This window comes from Amblyomma americanum, chromosome 5, assembly GCF_052857255.1.
Source record: "Amblyomma americanum isolate KBUSLIRL-KWMA chromosome 5, ASM5285725v1, whole genome shotgun sequence".
NCBI lineage: Eukaryota > Metazoa > Arthropoda > Arachnida > Ixodida > Ixodidae > Amblyomma > Amblyomma americanum.
This window is the reverse complement of record NC_135501.1, coordinates 75,266,456-75,280,286: the sequence shown is the minus strand read 5'-3', so window position 1 is coordinate 75,280,286 and position 13,831 is coordinate 75,266,456.

Sequence of the window (13,831 nt, the reverse complement as noted above, 5' to 3'; positions counted from 1 at the left end):
GTTGGCTCATAGGTTTGCATTGCTGGATTGCCGGCACGTCTGGCGACGATATCACGCTCAGGTTAAGTTCTGACCAAGGTTAAGCTGATCTGAGATGTTCGCGCCGCAGATGCAAGTTGATGAAGGCGGCGATGTGCAATGCACAGAGTTGGAACGTATTGCAGTTTAACACGAGACATGATCGGCTGCCGCGATTGCATAGGTTGAAATCTTTGTTTCGTGAACAATGCGTTGTGGGGCGGGGAGTATATATACTGCCCTGGAGGAGCCGTCTAACAAGCTCCCCTATCTGGATGCAAGTGTGTGCTTCCCAGAATTTTGATGCTTTGGAGGGAGGGTTCGTACAAGGGTATGGTCGCCTGGTGTTTTGTAGTATAAGCATGGTTATATTTTTGTTTTCGGTAGTATTTGCGCGCAATAAAAAAAACTGCGGCGATAGCATAGTGCTCTTGTGCAGTGGGCACCGAAGCAGATCTGTTTCCGCGGCTTTGGGTTCGAAGCCTAGTGGCGGAAATATTTATTTTATTCCTGAATCCTCAAGGTCAGGGACGCCACAAGACTCTTGGTTGGGTTTGACTCCGTAAATTAGAGTTTTGTGACTAAAGCTGACTGAAAAGAAAATTGTTTTCAGCTCGATAATTCAGGCACAATTTCGTCAGGCCCGGCATGCATTAACACGCACAGCTGTGTTTTGCGGTGTTTACACCAAACGGATTAGTTCTGGGGCGGAAAAAACTATCAGCATAGAGCACATTTATTTTTCTACGATGTAGCCACCTTTTTAAAAAATCCTTAGCGACAGGAACACTCTAGCAGCTTTCTAGATATTTACTTTGTATAAACTATCTTCCTACTCCAAGCGACCAGTTACCTTTCTGCGCTGTCGCGCTTTATCCAAGTTATGCAAAAGTATTCTCTGCTGCGTACAATTTAAAATACCCTGCCTTGGAAGACATTGTTACATGATTCTGCAGGCTCAGACGCCCACAGATTAGACTGTGGAGAAATGCAATATCGAGAGAAGTGCTGAACCTATTTCTGCAGACTTTTTTCTGCGTACGTTCATGAAAACTCCCAGACCTGAGAAATACGTTCGAATTAACGCTGGCGAACCGATCTATTGCTACGTTTTATGAAGTGTATTATTTCCCACCCTTTGTGTCCTGGTCATAAAAATAAAAAATAAATCCTAGCGGTTTAACATCCGAAGCAGAACACGGATTACTAGGGACGCCGTAATGGAGGTGTCCGGAATAATTCAGACCTCCGGAATAACTCAGGTTCTCCAAAGCGCTGTGGCATCCTGCGGTCTATGTGTGTTTGCTCTGTATACTGCAAAAGTCAGGGGTTAGAAACTAAGTTTAGGTTTGTTTTCTTGCCCTTATAGCTATTCTTCATAGAGTTCAGTGTCTGGTGCGATAAAGATTTCAGGAGAATGCTGTTGACGGGAAGAAGCAGTTATTGATTATTCTTCCTGAAGAAAGAGATACGCCCGCATTCCCTGAACCGACACAGTATCACTTAAACGTAACCATAAAGAGCTGTGCTGGCCATGTTACTACATGTTTTGATTAACACTAATATTATGTGTCTGAGTAATGGCGAGAAAATTCGGAAATGTCAAGCCATTTGTGAGAAGTCTATTTCTTTGACGTATTAATTTTGTACTAGAGGGAAGTGCAGTCGTCGCTTTGTTGAGGCGCGGCGAGGCACGAGCATGTTGAGCAGTCCTCTAGGCGTCTGTAGGTCTATCACACTGCGACGTTGCAGGATTATATTCAAGTTTAGGTCGTTCTCCTCATTTGCCTCTGTGTCGGCAACGGGAGGCTATGCAAAATTTTTTGCACGACATACGCCTTCCTGGCTATCTGTAATTGATATTGTGCGTGGATGTAGAAATTTTCCTGCTGGAGAGCCACTGCTAAAGTGCAGTTTAAAAGGTGCTTGTGTAAGCGATATCTTACTGTAAGAACATTCTCGGCTCCCTTTCACGTTTAGTAGCTGTACTTTATCCTTGATCGTGTATCTGGGATATCAGCGTACTGGCGGCAGCATCGTCGCTGCGCCAGTATGCATGGGCAGCTTGGTTCCAAAAACGACGTATGCGGTGGATTTTAGCCTTGTGCTTTTAAAACGAATTTCTGCTCAGGATCACGTGATTACTGCAGTGAATGAATTATATAGCGCGGAAGAGCCTTGCAGCTTTCAATAAAAAAGAAGACAGGTCATGGACTCCAAAACCAAAGTTTAAATCCGTTAGCAGGGAGTTCATCACATTAACGACTGCTTGGCTATTTTTCAAACCTCTGGAAACAACTTTTGTTGGCGATTGCAAACACTTTTGCTATTCGCTCTTAACTACTGGTGAACCACTGCCACCACTGTCTTGTTCACACCGCAACATTCTGCTTTTGTTGCTTTCTAGTCAAGGTCAGAATCAGGTGGTGGCCCGGGTCAAATTTTGGTGTACTGATGCTGAGAGGTGCCAAGGCATTGCCGTTTTGCCTGGTCCATGCTTGGTGCGAGGTCGATGCGACTGGGAGACGCGCGGGGGTTTTATAGGCGAACGCGCCGTAGCTTTCCATGACGTCGACAAAGGCGGAGTTTTTTAATTTGTTTATTTGTTTATTTATTTAAAGATACTGCAGGCAGCAGTGCTGCCCAAGCAGGAGAGGGTTAAAAAACGCAGGCTTGCAAAGAACGCTCAAAGGTATTAATATTAGTACATTCAACAACCGAAGCAGGCAGGCGATTCCATTGTTCGATTGTGCATGGGAAAAAGATTTTTGGAACTGCTTAGTCCTGTCATTGTATGGCCTTATGACTTTTGTGTGGTTCAGCCTCGATGATCTTTGTGGTGCACAAAGTAAATACGAATCACGTGGCAATCCTGTTTTGTTATGATATAGTAAGTGCGAAAATTTTAGCCTGGCAGTATGTCTGCCCATCTGGAGAGGTTCCAACTTAAGCTTCCTCAGCATATTAGTGACGGAAGAACGTATCCGGTAATCGGATGAGATGAACTTGGCTGAATGACGTTGGATGCGCTCCACCTGCTCGATGTTTTTTACATGATACGTATCCCACACAATAGAGGCGTACTCTAGGACTGGTCGAATCATAGTGCGATATGCTACAAGTTTTACGCTCGATGGGGACCCTTATAATTTCTTGCGTAGGTAGCATAATTTCCTGAATGATTTCGAGCATATATCATTGAGATGCATATCCCATTTATGAGTGGTAGTAATTGTCAGGCCTAGATATTTAATGGATGTGACTGCATTTATGCAGAGGACGTTTCTTAGTGGTGATTGTCGTTGACGCACTTTTAGAAAAATTGATTTTCAGCGCTCTTTGTTCACACCAGTCCGCGAGTTTACATAAATTGGTATTTAGCAGTTGCTGACAGGAAGAATTCTTTATGACGGAATAAATGACACAAACATCGGCAAACAATTTTACAGTCATACCTTCATCAACATTTTGAGCACTATCATTAATATATATGAGGAACAAAAGCGGTCCCAGCACAGATTCCTGCGGTACACCGGACAGAACATGCAGACACTCAGACCTCATTCCACCACATTCAACAAACTGTCTGCGATTCTGTAGGTACGCTTGCAACAAACTGATAAGAATGTCTGGCATCCCAATTTCTTTTAGCCTCTCAATAAGCAAGTTGTGCGGTACACAATCAAATGCCTTAAATAAATCTAGTAAAATTGCATCTATTTTTTCCCGATTATCAATGGCCGGAGAAAAGTCATGAATTACGGATAATAGCTGCGTTGAAGTGGACACGTTTTTACGGAACCCATGCTAAAATTCGACAAAGAAGTTAACCGATTCAAGATATTTGGATATATGATGAGCTATTATGTGCTCAAGCAACTTTCAACACGTACATATAAGTGAAATAGGCCGGTAGTTTCCAGCATTTCACTTTTTACCGGACTTAAAGACTGGCACTAATCTTGCGACTAACCAGTCACTAGGCAGGCAACTTTGATCAAGTGAGGCGTTAAAAATCACGTAAAGGTAGTAGGAAATGATCTCATGGTACCGATGGAGAAAAGAATTAGGGATGCCATCGGCGCCATTTGACTTTTTGTTTTTATATTTAATAAAAGTGCATGCATGCCCTCACGGCTTAGAACTAAATTCGGCATCTTAACACAGGGAGAAAATGCATTAACACTGGGGCGATATGATGAGGTAAAAAACTGAGTGAATGCTCTTTGAAACGTAATATTGAATTCATTAGCAATGTCTTTAAAATCTGAATTAACATTACCATTAATACCTAGCTGATCTACACTCTGCTTACTACCGAACAGAATGCGCCAAAATGCGTATACGGCATCCACCTTCTGCCCTCTAACGCCACCTAGGAGATGACGTCATGGAAAGTTCCGCCGCCTCTGCTGCTGCCTTGCCGCTCAGTCTATGTTCGCGTTTATCTATCAAATAACACGGCGCTCGTCGTGGCTATGATCCGGCATGTTTATAAATTCGATGTATTCTTCCTTATTGGCCTGCGCAATACTTGGAGAAGCAGGATGGCAGTACGACACTGCGATGAAGATGCGCGGTCTGCCGGAGATTACTTCAAATAAAACGTATTTAAGCTATGCGAAGTGTACAAAGAGATATGTTTTGGAGATGAAGTTATCAGTTTGATCGGAGAGTTGTGTACCTTGAAGCAGTTCTTGGTTTCTCATGTCATCGAAATGCATGTCCGTTCCTGTTATATGAGAGTGCAGTGCAGAACATAATCTGTTTGTGATTTATTCTGAACTATCGAAAGAGGCAATAAAGAAAAAGGAACTTCTCGTGGCTCTGACGTTCCGTACGGGCTTACCACGAGAATTACTCTGTTACAAATCCGACCAGTTGAGCTTTTTATTCTTTGACATTTTTTTCTGTTCGTGTGACGCAGAAGGACCACAAACAGATGCTGAAATCGCTCACCGCAGCCTCTTTTGCTACTAAGCTGAGGCAAAGCTACTGAGCTTACGAAAATATACTGAGGATGTGGCGATAGGTCCTCATGTATTACGAGTTCCCATTACCATTTATTCTTTGGGAAGAAGCGGACAAGATAAACATAAGCGCATTGCCGCAGCGAAAAAATACTCCATTGAAATGGATGCGAGTAGAATTCTCCTTAGCAGAGGACGAGAGGAACGATTTACACTAAAAGCAATTCGCAAAGAAAAAAAAAACGCGGAAAACGGGTCAAGACATATCGATTTAGGCGCTGTTTCGCCGTGTCTTGAAACGCCTTGACACTCTTTTTCTCCTATTGCAATCAGCTAACGATCATGCCGTCTGACTGCATGCCTAATTCACCCTCTCCGTAAGGCACCCATTCATAAGGAGCTCCAGTCGGTTGCTCATGAGTTTATGGTTCACCATTTAGGGGGGGTTTAACATCCCAGAGCGACTCATGCTATGAGAGACGCCGTAGTGAAGGGCTCCAGAAACTTCGAACATCTGCGGTTCTTTAACGTGCACTGACATCGCACAGTACATGGGCCTCTAGAATTGCGCCCCCATCGAATTTCGAACTCTGCGGCCGGGATCGAACCTGCGTCTTCTGGCTCAAGCTCATGAGTTGGGCCTGCTAGCGAGGGCTTGAGTAGACCTCATGCACTGCCAAATTAATGAAGTGAACTTTATACGACTCAACCCGCTACCTCAGGATGGCCCCAGGGGGCCAGCGTGTTTAAAGCTGCGTCATAAAAGCTTCTACCCTGCAGCTTTCTCTACGCTATGAATCAAAGTACTCATGCTGCACGCAACAATAAATCTACAAAATAGGGCGAACGGATGTATTGGGGCCGACCGCCGTTAATAGAAAGGCTTGCATACAGCTCCGAGTTTCGCGCTATTGCGCGCAATGCATCAATATGCAAGCTGCTTCGCTATATTGCTGCAGAAAGAAAGGCAGTGTCCACATTGCTGTTGTAATGGAGGCTAAAGTACTGCGTAAATGCATTTAAAATACAAGATCTTCTTCATCACTTTTATCTTTCTCGAAAGCTTGAAAGCTATGACGAGCAGCTCTCCTATTAAATGGCATCAGTGCCACAGTGCGTCGCGATCGAAAACTGTCACCTTGACACGCTACACAAGCACAGTGTAGTGAAATGTTTGTAAGTGCTTTTTGGTGTCGTACGACATGAAAGGGCACAGCCGCTTGTATTGACAACAGGACCGCGCGAAGACTCGTTCGGGCGGCGGGGCAGCGAGCACAGGAGCCTCCAAAGAGCTATGCGTACGCTTTCGATTGTGCTTGAACACTGGTATATTGGCAAAGAGCGCCACCCTTTGCCTTGGCGCCTCCATGTGAATGCTTCCTAGACAGGCAGGGCCTCGTGTTGTCGCGTCAGGCTCTACGGCGTGGGAGGCCTTTTCGTGGTTTCACCCGTCTTCCTAATTTCTACAGTTGCTGAAAGAGGTCTGAACCAAAAGAAGGATGTGGGAGAGGGAGTGCGTCGGCCTTGTTAAGAATAACAGCACACCTTCAGATGTGATAATTGGCATTGCTCTTATTCAGCGCAAGCTAGAGAGCCACAACTTTGCATCCACCCAGAGCCGCGCCTGCTATGCGCTAGGAATGCCTCTTTGTCCTCGCATACGGCTTTTTTTGTGGTGACAATAATTGTTCCCGTGGCTTTCACCTCCCACAGGCAGCGCACGTACCTGCGAACTCGTACCACAGTTCGAGCTACAGTAAAGCTACGTGGGTGTAAATCACTCCGTCTATTTTTCGTTTGCAATCGCCGCTAAGCCACTGAAGCCTCTCAACAGAAAGTTTTGCCCCTTGGACTTAAGAAGATAAAGGCTGTGACACTTTCACACGTGTGTGACATCCTAAAAGTGTCCCTTAACGCAATATGAAAACTTGCAGGGTCGACGCCTGCATGGCATTGAAACAGAACAAAGACCTGTTCTTCATTGTACTCTTGTTTTATTTCCAGGTGGTACTGCTTTATTTTTGCTTGTTGTCTTTGCACGGGTTTTCTAGAACTCCTGCTCTTTTCTCGCGCTCCAATGTAATTGTAAAACTTACTGAGACTTGTCTTGATATTTTTGACATGTGCCTTAAATATGTTCGGTGTTTAATTGGAGATTTCAGTAGGGCTGTATTTTCTATCAAGTTATCTTAGGATTGTTTTGCGAGTCCATCAAACACCTCTTTTCACATGCATTCTCTACTTGCCAACGAAAAGAAATTCTGAAAGCGATAAATTATGACATTCCTGCAGCTAATTCAAGCCATTACTCGAATAATGGTATGTCAGAGATGATCAATTTTGGTTTAAGTGACCACTTGGCTATATTTTTGCCGTTTTTAAGCAAGGAAAATTGGATTTGATACAAATTAATAAAAATACTTTACGAACACGCTTTTAGATCCATTCTGTCATAAGATAGAAAGTATCAACTAGGAAAATATTTGTGATGAAGTAAATTTGTAGTTAATGTGTATATTTACCTAGAGAATGAAAAATAAACATGACAGTGCATTCTGTTTGATGGTTCGATGGACGCAAAAACACAAAAAACATTTCGAAAATAATAGGATACCTGTGAGTTAAAGAAAGGAATTCAATCACATGACAAACTGCGACAAGTTAATCATAGATATGTAAATAATGCTCAAAATAAGGAAATAAATTAGGGCGCTAAGGCAAAACCACATACATACTACGGTAGAGGTTTCTAGCCTTATTTATTGCCTACAAAAATTCTTTCTTCAATATTCTACGGGAAACTCGACATGTTCCAAGCGCAGTAACATTCGTCAGAGACAACATTGTGACAATATACACAAAAAAGAACATCGCAAGAACGAATCACATAAATAGAAAGCAATATTTCTGTCATAAACACAAACACACGTCAGAGGGCGCTACAATTACAGAAACACATCCTTGATTTCAAGAGAACAAAAAGATTTATTCGCATATTCACTTTGCGCATATACGTTAAGAGCACAAGGAACAAAAAAAAAGCGATCTTTTCCAGTGATAGCGGGGACATAGTGGGGTAACTGGTTCAAGTCTGAAATTGTACTGGGAAAAAACGGCATTTGATATCTTACAGTTTTGTAGACTATTTCTTTTATTTTGTTCACATGGTCTCGTAGTAAAGACACATAATCAGGAGGAGTTAAGTACTTACCACGCCCTATACTTATTCGATAATAAAAAAATGTTGAAGAATTTTAATGTTAGCATCTTCCTGTGCTTCCCAAATGAAATCCAGCCAAGGCTCTCCTTACACGTGTTAGGTTGAAGTGTCTTGTATTATTTCGGAAAACATACCGAGCACCTAAACTTTGCACGCTTTCTACTCTCTCAATGTCCTATTTGAGCCAGGGGTACCATACGGTGCAGGCATATTCAAGTGTGGACCTAATATATGTTGAGTAGAACAGCTGTTTAATTTTAAAAGCATCTGCTTAGTGTTGCCACGGAGGAGGCCTAATGTTCGGCATCCTTTGGCGGTAATTTTTTCAATAAGGCGGTGCCATAATAAGTCGGGGGTAAAAACAACGCCAATATACTTACATTCGCTCATGGGAATTAGCTCTGTAGTGTTTATGAAATACTTGTAATCGTGGGTGGATCGCTTTTTTGTAAACGACATATACACTGTCTTTTGCAAATTGATATGCATGCCTCAAGTTATATCAAGTTACTCATATTGGTTTTTCCTTAGCGGACTTACATCGCCACACTCCCTCTACTTTGGCAGATCTTGTCAGAGGCAAACTAGAAACCATGAAGTGATCGGTAAAGACGTGGGCACGCTTGTCTAGGGTGCTCCAGCTATGGGCACTGAAGAAACAGATGTGAAGTTTTCTACCAGGTGTTGGTTTTGAAGGTGATTTTTCTTTGCGCTCATACGCTAGCGCATAGGTTATGAACAATAAAAAAACAAGCGCCGCGCGGCAACAAAGCAGTTGCATTATTCTCACCTGCTTTGTCCCGCAGCAGACTGCTCCAGCATTCTAGACAAGCCTGCCCACCGCGATCTGTACAACACGTCTGCAGTTCGTATTTATCGTAACTGTACTTTCAACGCAAAAGCATTAAATGGCTAATCGATACGAAAACACAGCGTCGCCAAAAAAGTGATGGCGTTAAAAATTCGCGACTGGTCGAAACGGTGCGACGTCATGAACTGCGGAAAAATATAAAATCTGAATTAGTAAGAGTCACTACTTGTATTTATGACCGCACCAACTAGAAAATAGTACAATAAAATGTCAACACAATTGAAATAAATTTGAAATAGAATTTAAATGAATAGAATTGGAATAGAATTGGGGCGTTTTCGCACCTATGGTCGGCTATAGGAAATTGGCCCAAATAGCTATAAACATTTACTATGGCTGTTTATTGCTGTCGTTTAAGGAGGAGGTACCTTCTTCTGGACAGCTAAAACATTTGTATGGTTCCGAACCTATAGATCTAGTGGCATAGATTTCTCTATAACTGGAAATAAGCACCGTTCTGGGCGGGTATAGATTATCATAAAAGGCCACAGACGGACCCGGTTTCTTCCGTAAAATGCCGCAGGCCGGTTTTGTATGAGGTATATAGAGCGAGATATCATTACTTGTGGTCGCCATTAATGGAAAGCAATTCATACTACAGACCACTAGGAGGTATAAATTTGTACTTACCTGTGTTGAATATCCAGCCTTTATGCTGCAGAAAAACCCCTAGTAGTTTTATGACCAGTAGGCAAACGCACATGCTTAATGCAAAATTACAAAATATGCTTCAAGGACGGATACATTAACTAAGAAAACTCAATAAGTGATTAAATCCTTCAGTGCCCACCGCAATATATCTAGAAGCCTTGTAATGAACAATAAATAGTGTCATTCCTTAAAGCTGTAAATAAGTTGCCTGGTTCGCGCAGATGATGCTAAGGTGCAATCAGCTATTGATTTTTCTTAGTTAATATTCCCGTCCTTCCATCACATTTTGTAATAATGCGATAATCATGGATGTTTACCCACTGGTTATGAAACTAATAGGTGTTTTTCTCCAGCATAAAGACTGCCTATTCAGCACTGTTAGCTACAGCATTATGCCTGCTAATCGTCTGTATTATGAAGGCCGCGCCTTCTAATCAATAGTGACCACAAGTTATCATCTCGCTCGATGATTAACATACCACAAGTGAGAGCTAAAGCAACGGTCTACTTCCGGGTCAAAAGAAAGCGCTGATAAACGCAACCAAGCTATTTTCTAAAAGCAACTCAGGATACAATACTCTCCTGCGGCTACCGCGGCACCCTACCGACAAGAGAGCTCCTGAAGTCTGGTCTAAAGCGTAGGGAAAATCGCGGCGGCTCGGGCAAAGCAACGCTACGCTAATCGTAGCTGAAAGTACAACGGCGAGGCCAAGGGCAAGCTTTTATCAGCGGCTTGCCGGTGGTGGTGATGGTAATCTTTATTCATGTATTATTATGCAGTATTTTATTTATTATTTTTTAGTACCTCAAAGGTCCAATTGAAGGGGTATTACATGAGGGGGTGGAATATTCAGTAGTACATTTCTTCGATGGATTACCTGAATGACGATGAGTTGATCTGATCTACGATGGCGTTTGGCAGGTCATTGCAGTCCCTTGCTGACCGAACGAAAAATGATGACCGATGCGCAGAAGTGCGGGCAGGGGGAGGGTAGACGGCCTTCCCGTGGTTTTTTCGATTGGTGATGCGATATGCGGGGCTGATAATAGTGTTAAGAAATGGATGATAATAGAACTTATGAAAGAGATGCAGTGTGAAAATTTTTCGGTGGTTCGCTAAAGTTGTGAGATGAGCTTTGCGTTTTAGTTCAGTTGCATTTACTCGATAAGAATAGGCTGAGAAAATGAAACGAGCTGAGCGATTTTAGAACGATTAGAGTATAGAAATTTTAGAGTGGAAAGGTTGTTTCGATGAGGGTCCCAGATCGCGCTTGCATATTATAATTTGGGACAAATAAGTGCTAAATAAGCAAGAGATTTCACTGATGGGGGTGCTAGTCGCAGGGTTCGTCGAAAGTAACCAAGGACGCGATTTACCTTGTTATTACGCCTTAGATATATGAAAACACCAATTTAGATAGGTGTCAAATGGATGCCTAAATACTTGTAAGTTGATGCTGATGCGATTTCTGCATTCCCGATTAGGTATCTTGAAAACGGTTGTGAATAACGTCGGTGGAAAGATAGCAGATATATTTTTTCACACTTAAAGACATTAGCCATGTATTACACCCGATTTGTTCGTGCTGAATGCAGACTAAATAAGCAAAATGTCATCGCAGTTAGTTATAGGCCGGTAGATAACGCAATCATCAGCGAATATGCGTTTGCTAGAAAATACGTTAGAAGGCGAATCATTGATATTGTGAGCACTGATATTGTGTGGTGCTGTTCGCTGGGAGCACGTCTCTGCCAGCGGGTGAGAATAAACGTCTCCCGTGAAGTCCTCCCTTACAATATATATCAGAAAAAGAAGTGGTTCCAAGACGGCGCTTTCAGGTACCCCAGACATAACAAAGGAATAAGAATGTGAACATTAGCAAAAACAAACTGCTGTCCACTAGTGAGAAAGCTGCATATGCATATCCAAATAGAAACAGGTTCACTAAGACTGAGACGTGTAAGTTTTAAGAATAGTCGCTTGTGAGGAACTTTGTCTAAAGCTTTTTCAAAATCGAAGAGGAGGGCGTAAACACGAATGTTAAGGTCAATGCTAGAGCTAAGGTCTATAATAAAGTGGGCTAACTGTTTCGCAAGGTAAAGGTTTTAGGAAGCCATGCTGGTTAGGCGGAAAAAAGTTGACGGACAGCAGCAACATTATAGTTGAGAAAAAATATGTTCCATTAGTTTAGAAGTGATACACATAGATATTGGTCGATATTATTGCGAGAAGATGAGCGCCCTTTTTTGGAGACTGGGATGACTTTGCCTATTTTCCAGTCATGTCGTTTGATGGCTGATGAAAAGAAATGCTGAAAGATTTGAGACAATATGGCGCTAGTTGCATGCTTTGTATCTTTTAACACTTTAGTATTAATTCCGTCAACACCAGCTGAGGAGGTTAATTTTAAAGAGTCGATAATTTTGACAATACCATCAGGTCTGAAGCTCAAGTCCGTCATGGGTCGAAAGTTACAGGAAGAGAAATCGGGTAATTCGTTATCCGTTTCGTGAACGAAAACTGAGCTGAATGATAAATTTAAAACTTCTGCAACTCTATGATCATTCATGATGTTACACATCATAGTGTAACATTTGTGATGGGGTTAGGATTTATACATTTCCAGAATTGACGCGGGTTAGTACGAATCATGTCATGTAGAGTAGACGAAAAATAAATGAGCGTTAAGTTTCCCATACTTGTAGGCTAGAGGATGTTTCTGCTCCGCAATTATTTTTCCACGTTTTGGGGTTATTGGTTTTTTGTTCTGAAAGTCATTCTTTTTTATTCTAGTTTTTTTTCAAGGAATTGAACCCCGGTAATTCATGGCGTTCGGTTATGGTGATGGTAGGTATAAGGTTTTCAATTAGAGCGTTCATTTTGTTTTTGAACAGTAGCCAATTATTTTCAGGAGTGGGAACATGAAATTCGGTTATAAACCACGTTCGCAACGCATCAAAGTTACTTTTGCTGCTTTTATAGTCTCCTTTGTCAAAAAGTGTGATTGTTGTAGTTATTTTTTTGGGGTGCGGTAAGTGGTTGAGAAACGCTGCGGGTATTAGTTGAGTGGTCACTGATTCCCGGCAGATTCAAGAGTGATATCAAGTTTTCTGTATGCGGCGTTAGTATCGAATCCAATATGTTCGATGATGCGGCATTCTGTCTCGTTGGGCTGGTGATTAGTTGAGTCAGACCAAAAGTATGACAAGTATTCAAGAAATCGCGCGCACAAGAATTAGTCTCATCAGACGGGTTCCGCCAATTAGCTTCGGGAAAGTTGAAGTCACCTACGACAAAAATACAAGCGTTTGGAAGTTCAGAAATCATTATATGAAGGGCGTTGTGGAAGGAAGGAATGAAAGAAGCATCACTGTCTGGAGCACGATAGCAAGGCAAGATTACTGTCGGCGGAAATGAGGCTTTAGAACAGATGAACAATATTTCGATGGGAGAGTCAATCGGCATAATATGAAATTTCAGGCTGCGGTGCGTTGCTTTTAGAACACCACCACCTCGATTTCATATGTGATTGCGGCGGAAGACATCACAGTTGCGGAATGCGGTCTGTATACTTCGCTTTCCGTTATGGTTTGGTTTATGGGAGATTTAACGTCCCAAAGCGACTCAGGCTATGAGAGACGCCGTAGTGAAGGGCTCCGGGAATTTCGACCACATGGGGTTCTTTAACGAGCAGACATCGCACAGTACACGGGCCTCTAGAATTTCGCCTCCATTGAAATTCTGCCGCCGCGGCCGGAATCGAACCCGCGTCTTTGGGGCCAGTAGCCGAGCGCCATAACCACTCAGCCACCGCGGCGGCCACTATCCGTTATGTTCTCATTAAGCCATGTACCAGTTAGTACGACTACGTTGCTTTCTGTGGTGTTGATTAGGCTACATAGAGCATCGCGTTGAGGCAGGAGGCTTCTAATGTTAGTGTAAAGGACTGAGAGCGAGTTGCGAGTGCTTTTTTAGGTGGGCTTAGATGATAGTTATGGCGTAGGAAGTAAAACTGATTGCGATGCGCGATCGAATGTGTGCGTGATGCTTCCGATTACCATCCAGTCGTGTCGGGGGGTAAACTTTTTGGTTGACTTCTA